The following is a 13,821-nucleotide window of genomic DNA, read 5'->3' as shown; positions in this document are numbered from 1 at the left end:
TTATAACTGAAAAGAACCAAAAAAAGAAAAACAAGTCACCACTGAGAAATGTACAAAGGAAAAAAAAAATGATAGTGACTGGGTTGTCAGGTAGGCCTCTCTGAAGAGATGAAAAGAGATCTGAAGAAAAAGATTTAGGGATCCAACATGGCGGCAGGCGGAGAGGCAGTGATCTCAGTACCCGCTCAGTGTTGGGGTCAGAGAGACGCATAAATACGCTTAGATTCTACCTGTGGAGAATCTCCTAGCAAAATTCCACTGAAGAGAGACCGGCCGGGAGTTACTAGGATTTCTGGAAGTGACAGTTTGCCCCAGACGAGTGAATCCCCGCCACGAGACGCAGAGGTGCAGACCCACCAGACGCTGTCCGCACGCCGCAGCGCGGCTGCCCGCCCGTAGCAATCGTAGCAATCGTGACTGGGTGGCTAGCCTCCGAGACGCAGCTTGGCAGGAAGAGGTCTTTAGCCAAGCCTTCATGAAATAGGGAGCCGGGAGCTGAGGCCAACCGGGGACGGACAAGTCCGACCCCTCCCTTCGGACACTCCGGCAAGGAGCCTGGGGCCCACCATAGCAGACAGGTGACGTCACCGGAGTTCGGAGTTCGACTGATGGAATTCCTTCCCAGCAGAAGCCACTTTAGCAGGTGTGTGACTCCTACCCCATCCAGATACAAGCAGCCAGGAAACCTCAGGAATCTCTCCGGGGGCGTGTCTGTAGGGAAGCAGAGGGGATTCCCGACCCCCAACCCCCCATATCACCAGCGGCGACTCCCAAGGTCTTAGCCGCCAGTTTACCACAGCACTGGGGCTTAAATGGGACGCGCGGTGGGGCTGAAAGCGTAACTAGATCTTTGGGGAACCGCTTCCGGTGATCAGGACCTGGCTGGCCGGCTGACAGGAGGAAGGGGGGAGGGGCCGGAGAAGTGAAACGGCTCTGGACTGACAAGATTGAGAGACTCCCAGGAACTGCCTTACAGGGTTTGCTATCGGCACATAGAGGGCAGAAGCTCGGCTTGGAGGGCACAGCTCTGCCTACTGGAAGAGAAGAAAGAGGATCTCTAAGACTTCAATTTGTTTTTCTTTTTTTTTCTTCTCTCTCTGTTTTTTTCTCCCCTTTTCCTTCTTTCTTTCTTTCCCATTTCAAGTTTTATTGTTCCTTTCATTCTCCTCTAATCTATCTATCTCTCTCTCCTTCTTTCATTTTAAGGGCACCTTCCTTCCCCTACCCCCCAACTTTCATCCCAAGCATTACGTCTTCCATTACGTGTAATTGTCTAAATGCAAATAGGTGAATGTCTCGAGGCTGTCTATAGGGCTCCTAAATACCTAGCTACTACCAACACCCTAATCCAATCGCCTTTTAGTATCCCCCTTCAGTAGAGCAATCTTCTAAAGTAGCCAAGACATACTAACCCTAATGCAATCATAGCACCTAACCTAAACATAAAGTCCTAAGAACAAACAACAAATCACTATATGCATACAGAATCTGGAAGCCTTTTATGAATTGAATGAATCAGCTTTAAAGTACAATAAAGCCCAATATTTCTAGGCATAATCTCCCACCACAAAGGAGAGACAACAGAGATATACAAAGCCAAAACAAATTTATAGGAGAAACCAGTTACACAGCAGTCAAACAGAGCTGGAAAGTAACGTGAACAACATGAAAAAACAAGGGAAAAAAGGATTACAAACAATGCAGGACAACTTAAATCTACAGGAGGACCTAGAAGCATCAGAAACATGGACAGGGAAAGAACTCAAGCCATACCTAACTCAGATGGAACGGAATATTAGAGAAGACATGAGACAGCAAGTCCAAGCAATGAAAGTATATTTTGAAAACGAATTAAACAAACAAATTCAAACTGCAAAGAACGAGCTTTACAAGGAGATATTAAAAAAAAAAAAACAGTAATCCTAGAAATGCAGGAAACCATAAATCAAATTAAAAACTCTAACGAGAATATTACAAATAGACTAGATCAAGTGGAAGTCAGAACATCACATAAGGAAGACAAAGTTTATCAACTTGAAAAGAATATAGTCAACACAGAAAAGATGCTTAAATCTCACGAGCAATCTATCCAAGAGATATGGGATCTCATTAAAAAACCAAACTTGAGAGTCATTGGGATAGAAGAAGGTATAGAGGTTCAAACCAAAGGAATGGACAACCTATTAAATGAAATAATCCTAGAAAACTTCCCAGATATGAAAGATGGAATGGATTGCCAAATCCTGGAAGCCTACAGGACCCCAAACATTCAAAACCATAATAGACCAACTCCAAGACATATAATTATGAAGATAGCCAACATACAGAACAAGGAGAGAATATTAAAAGCTACGAGAGAAAGGAGGCAGATTACATTTAGGGGTAAACCAATTAGGTTAACGACTGATTTTTCATCACAGACTTTGAAAGCGAGAAGATCCTGGAACAACATATTTCAAACCCTGAAAAATAATGGATTCCAACCAAGAATACTGTATCCAGCAAAATTAAGCTTCAGATTTGACAATGAAATTAAAATATTTCACGATAAACAAAAGCTAAAAGAATTCGCAGCCAGAAAACCAGCACTGCAAAGCATTTTGAGCAAAATACTACAAGAAGAGGAATTGAAAAATAGCGCCCAAAACTAACAGTGGGAGGTATCTCAGTAAAGGGGGAGAAAAATAACCAAAGAGGAAAAACTAGCCAAACTAAAATAAATAAATAAATAAACATGACTGGAAGTACAAACCATATTTCAATAGTAACCTTAAATGTTAATGGCTTAAATTCACCAATCAAGAGACATAGGCTAGTAACCTGGATTAAAAAAACAAATCCAACAATATGCTGCCTTCAGGAGACTCATATGATAGGTAAAGACATACACAGGCTGAAGGTGAAAGGTTGGGAAAAATCATACCACTCACATGGCCCTCGGAAGCAAGCAGGAGTGGCCATACTCATATTGAATAAAATCAACTTCAAACCTAAGTTAATCAAAAGGGATAAAGAAGGACACTATATACTGTTAAAAGGAACCATCCACCATCAAGACATAACAATTATCAATTTGTATGCACCAAACAATGGTGCTGTAACGTTCATAAAACAAACTCTCCTCAAGTTCAAGTGTCAAATAGACCACAACACAATAATTATGGGTGACTTCAACACACCGCTCTTGCCATTAGACGGATCCTCTAGAGAAAAGCTAAATAAAGAAACTATAGAACTCAATAACGCAATCAATAACCTAGACTTAACCAACGTATATAGAATATATCAACCATCATCAAGTGGATACACGTTCTTCTCAGCAGCACATGGATCCTACTCAAAGATAGACCATATATTATGCCATAGGGCAACTCTCAGTAAATATACAGTTGTGGAGATAATACCATGCACCATATCTGATCATAATGGAATGAAACTGGAAATCAATGATAAAAGAAGGAAGGAAAAATCCTGCATCACCTGTAAAATGAACAATATGTTACTGAATGATCAATGGGTTACAGAGGACATAAAGGAGGAAATCAAAAAATTCTTAGAGATAAACGACAATACAGACACAACATAATGGAATCTATGGGACACAATGAAAGCAGTTTTAAGAGGGAAATTCATTTCCTGGAGTTCATTCCTCAAAAAAAGAAAAAAACAACAAATAAATGAACTCACGTTACATCTTAAAACCCTAGAAAAGGAAGAGCAAAACAACAGCAAATGTAGTAGAAGACAAGAAATAATTAAAATCAGAGTGGAAATCAACGAAATTGAAACAACAACAAAAAAAAAACATTGAAAAAATTGATAAAACTAAAAGTTGGTTCTTTGAAAAAATAAATAAGATCGACAGACACTTAGCCATGCTAACGAAGAGAAGAAGAGAGAGAACTCAAATTACTAACATACAGGATGAAAAAGGCAATATCACAACAGACACTACAGAAATACAGAAGATAATTAGAAAGTATTTTGAAACCCTATATTCCAATAAAATAGAAGATAGTGAAGATATCGATAAATTTCTTAAGTCATATGATCTGCCCAGATTGAGTCAGGAAGACACACACAATTTAAACAGACCAATAACAAAGGAAGAAATAGAAGAAGCCATCAAAAGACTACCAACCAAGAAAAGCCCTGGACCAGATGGGTATACAGTGGAGTTTTACAAAACCTTCAAAGAAGAATTAATACCAATACTTTTCAAGCTATTTCAAGAAATAGAAAAAGAAGGAGCTCTTCCAAATTCATTCTATGAGGCCAACATCACCCTGATCCTGAAACCAGACAAAGACACTTCAAAGAAAGAAAACTACAGACCAATATCTCTAATGAACTTAGATGCAAAAATTCTCAATAAAATCCTGGCGAATCGAATACAAAAGCATATCAAAAAAATTGTGCACCATGATCAAGTAGGATTCATCCCTGGGATGCAAGGCTGGTTCAATATACGGAAATCAATAAATGTTATTCACCACATCAATAGACTTAAAGATAATAACCATGTGATCATCTCGATAGACGCAGAAAAAGCATTCGACAAAGTACAACATCCCTTTATGTTCAAAACACTAGAAAAACTAGGGATAACAGGAACTTACCTCAACATTGTAAAAGCTATATATGCTAAGCCTCAGGCTAGCATCATTCTAAATGGAGAAAAACTGAAGGCATTCCCTCTATAATCTGGAACTAGACAGGGATGCCCTCTCTCACCACTTCTATTCAATTTAGTTCTTGAAATACTAGCCAGAGCAATTAGACAGACAAAAGAAATTAAAGGCATAAAAATAGGAAAAGAAGAACTTAAATTATCGCTATTTGTGGATGATATGATAATATATCTAACAGACCCAAAAGGGTCTACAAAGAAACTGCTAGAGTTAATAAATGAATTCAGCAAGGTGGCAGGATATAAAATCAACACACATAAATCAAAGGCATTCCTGTATATCAGCAACAAAACTTTTGAAATGGAAATGAGGAAAACCACTCCATTCACAATATCCTCAAAAAAAAAATACTTGGGAATCAACCTAACAAAAGAGGTGAATTTTTATACAATGAAAACTACAGAACCCTAAAGAGAGAGATAGAAGATCTTAGAATATGGAAAAATGTACCCTTTTCATGGATAGGCAGAACTAACATCATCAAAATGGCGATATTACCCAAAGTTCTCTACAGGTTTAATGCGATGCCAATCAAAATCCCAATGGCATTTCTTGTAGAAATATTAAAGCAATCATGAAATTCATATGGAAAAACAAAAGACCCAGAATAGCAAAAGCAATTCTAAGCAGGAAGTGTGAATCTGGAGGTATAGTGATACCAGATTTCAAACTGTACTACAGAGCAATAGTAACAAAAACAGCATGGTACTGGTACCAAAACAGGCAGGTGGACCAATGGTACAGAATAGAGGACACAGAGACCAATCCACAAAATTACAACTTTCTTATATTTGATAAAGGGGCTAAAAGCATGCAAAGGAGGAAGGATAGCATCTTCAACAAATGGTGCTGGGAAAACTGGAAATCCATATGCAACAAAATGAAGCTGAACCCCTTTCTCTCGCCATGCACAAAAGTTAACTCAAAATGGATCAAAGAGCTTGATATCAAATCAGAGACTCTGCGCCTGATAGAAGAAAAAGTTGGCTCCGATCTACATATTGTGGGTCGGGCTCCAAATTCCTTAATAGGATGCCCATAGCCCAAGAGTTAATAACAAGAATAAACAAATGGGACTTACTTAAACTAAAAAGTTTTTTTCTCAGTAAGAGAAACAATAAGAGAAGTAAATAGGGAGCCAACATCCTGGGAACATCTTTACTCCTCACACTTCAGATAGAGCCCTAATTTCCAGAATATACAAAGAACTCAAAAAAATTAAACAATAAGATAACAAATAACCCAATCAACAAATGGGCCAAGGACCTGAACAGACACTTCTCAGAGGAGGACATACAATCAATCAACAAGTACATGAAAAAATGCTCACCATCTCTAGCAGTCAGAGAAATGCAAATCAAAACCACCGTAAGATACCATCTCACTCCAGTAAGATTGGCAGCCATTATGAAGTCAAACAACAATAAGTGCTGGTGAGGATGTGGGGAAAAGGGTACACTTGTACATTGCTGGTGGGACTGCAAATTGGTGTGGCCAATATGGAAAGCATTATGGAGATTCCTGGGAAAACTGGGAATGGAACCACCATTTGACCCAGCTATCGCCCTTCTTGGACTATTCCCTGAGGACCTTAAAAGAGCATACTATAGGGATACTGCCACATCAATGATTATAGCAGCACAATTCACAATAGCTAGACTGTGGAACCAACCTAGATGCCCTTCAATAGATGAATGGATAAAAAAAAAAAGTGGCATTTATACACAATGGAGTATTATGCAGCACTAAAAAATGACAAAATCATGGAATTTGCAGGGAAATGGATGACATTAGAGCAGATTATGCTAAGTGAAGCTAGCCAATCCTTATAAAACAAATGCCAAATATCTTCTTTGATTTAAGGAGAGCAACTAAGAACTGTGCAGGGAGGAAGAGCATGAGGAAAAGATTAACATTAAACAGAGACGAGAGGTAGGAGGGAAAGGGAGAGAGAAGGGAAATTGCATGGAAATGGAAGGAAACCCTCAACATTATACGAAATCACATATAAGAGGTTGTGAGGGGAAAGGGGGGTAAAAAAACAAGGGAGAGAACTGAACAACAACAGATGGGGTAGAGAGGGAAGATGGGAGGGGAGGGGGGATAGTAGGGGATAGGAAAGGCAGCAGAATACAACAGACACTAATATGGCATTATGTAAAAATGTGAATGTGTAACTGATGTGATTCTGCATTTTGTATTTGGGGTAAAAATGGGAGTTCATAACTCACTTGAATCAAATGTATGAAAGATGATTGTCATGAGCTTTGTAATGTTTTGAACAACCAATAAAAAAGAAAGAAAAATATTTAGTAATTAAAAATCAAGTAGATGGAACAGCAATTTCAAAAGAAAAGATGACTTCTGGGTTTGAATGCTGGGTGGATCAGTGCTATTGTTTATATAGGATGTAGCAATGTATAGAGGGGTTGAATTTCTCAAGAGTGAAATAAGTTTTTTGGCTGCTTTTGGATGTGTCTGGCCTTTATATCTTTGAAGGTGATTTGAAAGACCAAAGTCACGGGCAGATGTGTAAAGGGTCACGGTGGAAGTGGGAATTGAACAAACATATTAAATGAAAGAAAATTCATGTTAAGATCTGAATCAACCTAAATGCAGGCTGAAGGCTAGTTGGGAGATTAATTAAGAGGAAACATTAAATCAAAGTTTGTTATTGTAGTAACAATGAGGATATAGTTTAAGGTACGTTTTCCTTAATTTAGATGGGATGACTCAGCATTTATGTCTAAAGATATCATATTTCCTTCCTGTAGCTTATGCCATGATTTTCAGGTTGTTATTGGCTTCTATTTGTGATCCTTTTGTCAGTCCTGTGACTGATTCATTAAAATTGATACTTAGAAGAAGATGGACTTCATGCTATAATTTAACAAATATTTACTTAAAAGCATAGTGATGTTTTTGAGGCATCACGATGAATAAAGGATTGTCTCCTGCCCTTAAGATTCTTATTTCCTGAAGGGAATAAAGACAAATAAATGGCGATTATGATACAAACAGTTAAAGTAAACTCCAGGGATGAGAATGAGGTGTGGTTAGAGGAATTTAAGCCAGTGGGGGCAGGAGATGGGGGAGTTATGGAGGACTTGCCCAGGTGAGTGTTGGTGTGGATGTGGACAAATATTGGAGAGGGGGCACTGATAGAGAATGATAAGCACCTACCAGTCTTGGAGAGAGAGCTCCTGGAAGGCATTCAGAGAACTAGATGCCTTCCAGGTCATAGGGATGGAACCCTGTGTGTGATGTGAGGAGATGTGAGACTGGAGAGGGGAGACGGGAGAAGGACTTAAGGGCACTCATTATCAATTATACTGTGGGGATGAGACTATTCTGAGTGCAAAGGAGAGTCATTAGAAGGTTTTAAAGAGTGACAGGATCAGATTTTTCATTTTAGAAAGACTGGATACAAGGTGAATAGTGGTTGGAATATGCCTGGGTTGCTAGCACTGAAGTCTTGTGTGAATTAGAAAAACACTTGTAAATTAGAACACTGTGTCCCTTCGGGTACACAGGCTCTCTAATAGTGCCCTGATCCTGAGAGTGGAGTTGGATGGTACTTCAGGTCCCACTCCTTGAACCTGGGTGCCTTCAACGTGTGTAAGAACTGGCTCTATTTGTAAAAGAGTTTTGTGAGGAATCCTGGTAAGAAATGCAGAAGGCCAGAAGAGATAAGCAGAGGCTCTTTAAGATATTAAGAATTGGCAAAGATAGGATTTGGTGACTCACTGGGTGTAGAGGGAAAAAAAAGGGAGAGGAATATATCTGTGTATTTCTGAGTATGTTAGAATGTTTAATACTCTGTCCTTTCCTTTCTCTCTTTTACTTTCCTCAGGATGTAGTCCCCCCTCCCCCCCAAGAAATTACTGAATAGTTGAGGATTGCTGGGGAGGGCAAGTATATGAACAAAAGGGGGAAGTGGTTCACTTTGTTTGAATGGGGGGAGAGGGAACCAAGACCGGCAGTAGATGTGGCATAGAGGAATGAGGCTGCAGTGGGTGGGGTTAAAAGTGGAGAAGGAATCATGGAGATGGTTTTCTGACAAAGTTATAACACAGTGTGGTCTTTGACAAAACTGAAAGCCCACTAATTAAAGCTATAGAACAAGAGGATATGGTTCAATTAGAGAAAGGGAAGCAGAGGCAAGAGCCAAGAGCCAAGTGTTGGTTAGCATTCATTCTTTTGACAAATATGTAGATGCCTTGCAAAAATTGATGAATAAAATAGGCAAAGTCTCTGCCTTTTCAGAATTAGGACTTCATTTATGTATGTATGTATGTATTTTTTTTTTTGAGAGAACAGAAAAAGTTTTATTGCTTTGCTAGCAAAGGAGAAACACAGGGGACTCCTATCCTAGAGACTGTGATTCCTGCCCATTAGCAGGAACAAGGGACTTTTAAAGAGGTAATTCAAAGGCTACATTCCACCTGTTCTCTGTCTGGAGTTGTAATTCACTTGTTAATTTGGGAGATAGTCATTTCTGAGATCCTCTAGTACCATCCCCAAAGTCCGGATTACTTTGTTTCTATGGTGGGTGTGTACTCAAGGACAAATAAATCTGCCTAAATGGGAATGAAAGGTAATCTTATTTCTCCTGAGATTAGGGATGGGAAGAGATTAGTGGAGGACCAGAGAGGAAGAGAAACATGCCCATTTAAATACTAAGTTGCAATGGCAGAGAAGAGCTATATTCAAAGCATAAAGTGGACCATTGTTACATTTCCCCACTGTCAATTTCTACATTCCATTTTTATGTAAAAATGGGTGACAACATCTCCAAGCTGCTTCTTGTTGAAAGAGCATAAAGTTGGGGGAATTAATCCAGAGTCCTTGAGGATATTCAGTATTAGAGCAATTCAGAGGTCCACAGTGGCTAATAGCAGGTGACTGGACAAGGCATATATAGGGCAGGGATCATGCTAAGACAACAATAAACCAAGACAGCACAGAATTATTTTTTGTAAACAATTAGCACACAAACAAAAACAATTAGTATTTCAGCCAGTCTCTGAAAACCATGAAAACAGTAACTCATATCAGTGAAGAACAGATCAAGTTCATCACTGTAAGAGGTTAGGAAGATTTGTAAGTCTCAAATGGACTTAAAAAAAAAAAAGATCGTGACTCTGATGGTCTCTCCCCCTCTACCCCCAGAAATAATATACTTCATGAAGGTATGATTATCCTGATACTGAAATCAGACAAAGACAATATCAAAAAGAAAGAAAACCCCAGGGACTGTAGGTGCGAAAATCCTCAAGAAAATACTAGCAAAACAAAATATTAACTATTTTATTAAATATAAAAACTATGTGCTGTGATCAAATTGGATTTATCCCAGGAATATGAGATTGACTTAAGATCTAAAAACCAATTAACATGACACAGGATATCAATTAAAGGGCAAAAAAAACCACATGATTATCTCAATAGAAAAAAAAAAGTATATGAAATCTTTGCTTAGCATCTGGATGGCCATCTTAAGTAACAGCTGCCATTTTAAGAAAAATTTTGCTTTCTTGCCCAAGGGAGGTTCTGAGGAAAGCTCATTACTCCCTCATACCAACCCAGCACTTCACCACCTGCATTAGGACCCACCTGGCTCTAATCCTTGAGCCTGCCCCATAAAAGTCCTGAACATCAATCCTGTTTTGCCTCTCTTGTCTATGGAGAGATGTGTCCTTACTTGTCAGCTCTGATGAATAAACTCTCCTGTATATCTCTGCCTAGTCTCTGTCTTTCATTTCTTGTTTGCCTGTCTCCCAGTTCCTCGCTTTCCTTTCAAATCCAAAATTCTTCTTTTTTTTTCCATTTATATCCCTTCCTCTTCCTTCACTCCACTCTACCTAATCCAAAGTACCTCTATTCTTTTCTAGTCCCCTGACCCTTATTTTGAATAAGCATCCATGTATCAGAGAAAACATTTGGCCTTTGGTTTTTGGGGACTGGCTTATTTTGCTTAGCATGATGTTCTCCAGATCCACCCACTTAGGCAAATGCCTTAATTTCATAATTCTTTAAGGCTGAGTAATATTTCATTGTGTATATATACCACAGTTTCTTTATCTATTCATCTGTTGAAGGGCAGCTAGGTTGGTTCCACAGTTTAGCTATTGTGAGTTAAGCTGCTATAAACACTGATGTGGCTGCATCACTGTAGTATGCTGATTTTAAGTCTTTTGGGTATAAACCAAGGAGTGGGATAGCTGGGTCAAATAGTGGTTCCATTCCAAGTTTTCTGAGGAATCTCCATACCGTTTGCCATAGTGGTTGCACCAATGTGCAGTCCTGACATCCTTGCCAACATTTATTGTGATTCTGCCCATCAGCAGGAACAAGGGACTTTTAAAGAGGTAATTCAAAGGCTACATTCCACCTGTTCTCTGTTTGGAGTTGTAATTCACTTGTTAATTTGGGAGATAGTCATTTCTGAGATCCTCTAGTATCATCCCCAAAGTCTGGATTACTTTTTCCCCACATCCTTGTCAATATTTATTGTTGCTTATATTCTTGATAATTGCCATTCTAACTGGAGTGCAATGAAATCTTAGAATAGTTTTGATTTGCATTTCTCTAATTGCTAGAGATGTTGAACTTTTTTTCCCCACATATTTGTTGATCTATTGTATTTCTTCTTCTGTGAAGTGTCTGTTCTTAGCCCATTTATTGATTTTTTTTTTTTTGGTGTTAAGTTTTTTGAGCTTTTTTACATATCCTGGAGATTAGTGCTCTATCTTAGGTGCATGTGGTAAAGATTTGCTCCCATTCTGTAGGTTCTGTCTTCGCATTATTATTTCCTTTGCTGAGTAGAAGCTTTTAAATTTAAATCCATCCTATTTATTGATTCTTGATTTTACTCATTGCACTTTAGGAGTCTTGTTAAGGAAGTCAAATTTTAAGCTGACATGAAGATTTAGGCCTCCTTTTTCTTCTATTAAATCCAGGGTCTTTATTCTAGTGCCTGTCTTTGATCCACTTTGAGTTGAGTTTCATGCAGGGTGAGGGATAGGGGTTTAATTTTGTTTTGCTACATATGGATTTCTAGTTTTCCAGCACCATCTGTTGAAGAGGCTATTCTTTCTCCAATGAATGTTTTTGGTGCCTTTGTCTAATATGAGATAACTGTATTTATGTGGATTTGTCTCTGTGTCTTCTATTCTGTAATACCTGTCTAGGTGTCTGTTTTGGTACCAATACCATGACATTTTTGTTACTACAGCTTTGGAGGATAGTTTAAGATTTGATACTGTGTTGCCTCCCGGTTCACTTTTCTTGCTAAGGATTGCTTTGGCTATTCTGTGTCTCTTATTTTTCCAAATGAATTTCATGATTGCTTTTTCTAGTTCTATGAAGAATGTCATTGGGATTTTAATAGGAATTGTATTAAATCTGTGTTACATGTTTGGTAGTATGGCCATTTTGACAATTTCAATTCTGCCTACTCAAGAACGTGGGAGATCTTTCCTTCTAATGTCTTCTTTAATTTCTTTCTTTAGTGTTCTGTAGTTTTCATTGTAGAGGTCTTTCACCTCTTTTGTTAGATTAATTCCTGAGTATTTTTTTTTTTGAGCCTATTGTGAATGGGGTAGTTTTCCTAATTTCTCTTTCAGTGGATTAAACAGTGATAGATAGGAATAGGTGTTGATTTTATATTCTGTTACTTTGCTGAATTCATTTATTTATTTTTTTAAAGAGAGAGAGAGAGAGGGAGAGAATTTTTAATATTTATTTTTTAGTTTTCGGCGGACACAACATCTTTGGTTGTATGTGGTGCTGAGGATCGAACCCGGGCCACACGCATGCCAGGCGAGTGCGCTACCGCTTGAGCCATATCCCCAGCCCTCATTTATTTTTTGGATTTTCTAAATAAAGAACTATGTCAATAGCAAATAATGATAGTTTGAGTTCTGTTTTTCCTATTTTATCCCTTTAATTTCTTTCTTCTAATTGCTCTGGCTACAGTTTCAAGGACAGTGCTGAATAGAAGTGGTAAAAGAGAACATGCTTGTTTTGTTCCAGTTTTTAGAGGGAATGATTTCAATTTTTCTCCATTTAGAATGATGTTGTCCTGGGGCTTAGCATAGATAGCTTTTACAATGTTGAAGTATATTTCTATTATCTCTAGTTTTTCTAGGGATAGAAGTGCTGTATTTTGTCAAATTCTTTTTCTGCATCTATTGATCGTATGATACTTGTCTTTAAGTCTATTAATGTGATCCATTATGTTTATTGATTTCCACATGTTGAACTAATCCTGCATTCCTGGGAATCCCACTTGGCCATGATGCACCATCTTTTAAATATGATTTTGTATGCATTTTGCCAGTATTTTATTGAGAATTTTTGTATCTGTGTTCATCAGGGATATTGTCTGAAGTTTTTTTTTCCTTGATGTGTCTTTGTCTGGTTTGGTACCAGAGTAATACTAGCCTCACCGAATGAGTTTGGAAGGGTTCCCTCCTTTTCTATATCATGGAATACTTTGAAGAGTATTGATGTTAATTCTTCTTTAAAGGTCTGGTAGATCTTTGTTGAGAATCCATCTGGTCCTGGGTTTTTCTGGATTGGTAGGCTTTTGATGATGCCTTCTATTTCATTGCTTGAAATCAATCTGTTTAAATTGTGTATGCCCTACTAATTCAGTTTGGGTAGGTCATATATCTACAGAAGTTTGTTGATGTCTTCAAGATTTTCTATTTTATTGGAGTGTAAATTTTCAATATAGTTTCTAATTATCTTCTGTATTTCAGTCTTCTCTGCTGTGATATTTCCTTTTTCACCACATATTTTAGTAATTTAAGTGTTCTCTCTCTCTTTGTTAGCATGGCTAAGAGTTTACCAATTTTTTAAATGTTTTTTTCAAGGATCAAATTTTTGTTTCATTAGTTTTTTCAATTGTTTCAATTTTATTGATTTCAGATGATTTTAATTATTTTCTGTCTCCTACTGCTTTGGGGTTTGCTTTGTTCATCTTTTTCTAGGGCTTTGAGATGTAATGTTAGATCATTTATTAATTGGCTTTCTATTCTTTTAATGAATGAGCTCAATGCAATGAATTTTCCTCTTAGCACTGCCTTTATAGTGTCTCAGAGGTCTTGATATGTTGTATCAT

The 13,821-nt window shown here is 38.0% G+C and overlaps 1 pseudogene; it reads right to left on the bottom strand.

The window, feature by feature from the left end:
* Positions 1–219: 219 nt before the first annotated feature.
* The window catches only part of LOC114092562 (calcium-activated chloride channel regulator 4-like), a 53,609-nt pseudogene continuing 40,007 nt past the window's right edge, over positions 220–13,821 (bottom strand).

Source organism: Marmota flaviventris, chromosome 10 (genome assembly GCF_047511675.1).
Source record: "Marmota flaviventris isolate mMarFla1 chromosome 10, mMarFla1.hap1, whole genome shotgun sequence".
In the NCBI taxonomy this organism is placed as follows: Eukaryota; Metazoa; Chordata; class Mammalia; order Rodentia; family Sciuridae; genus Marmota; species Marmota flaviventris.
The sequence above is the reverse complement of the archived record's forward strand: the minus strand, read 5'-3'. Positions and strand labels throughout refer to the sequence as shown.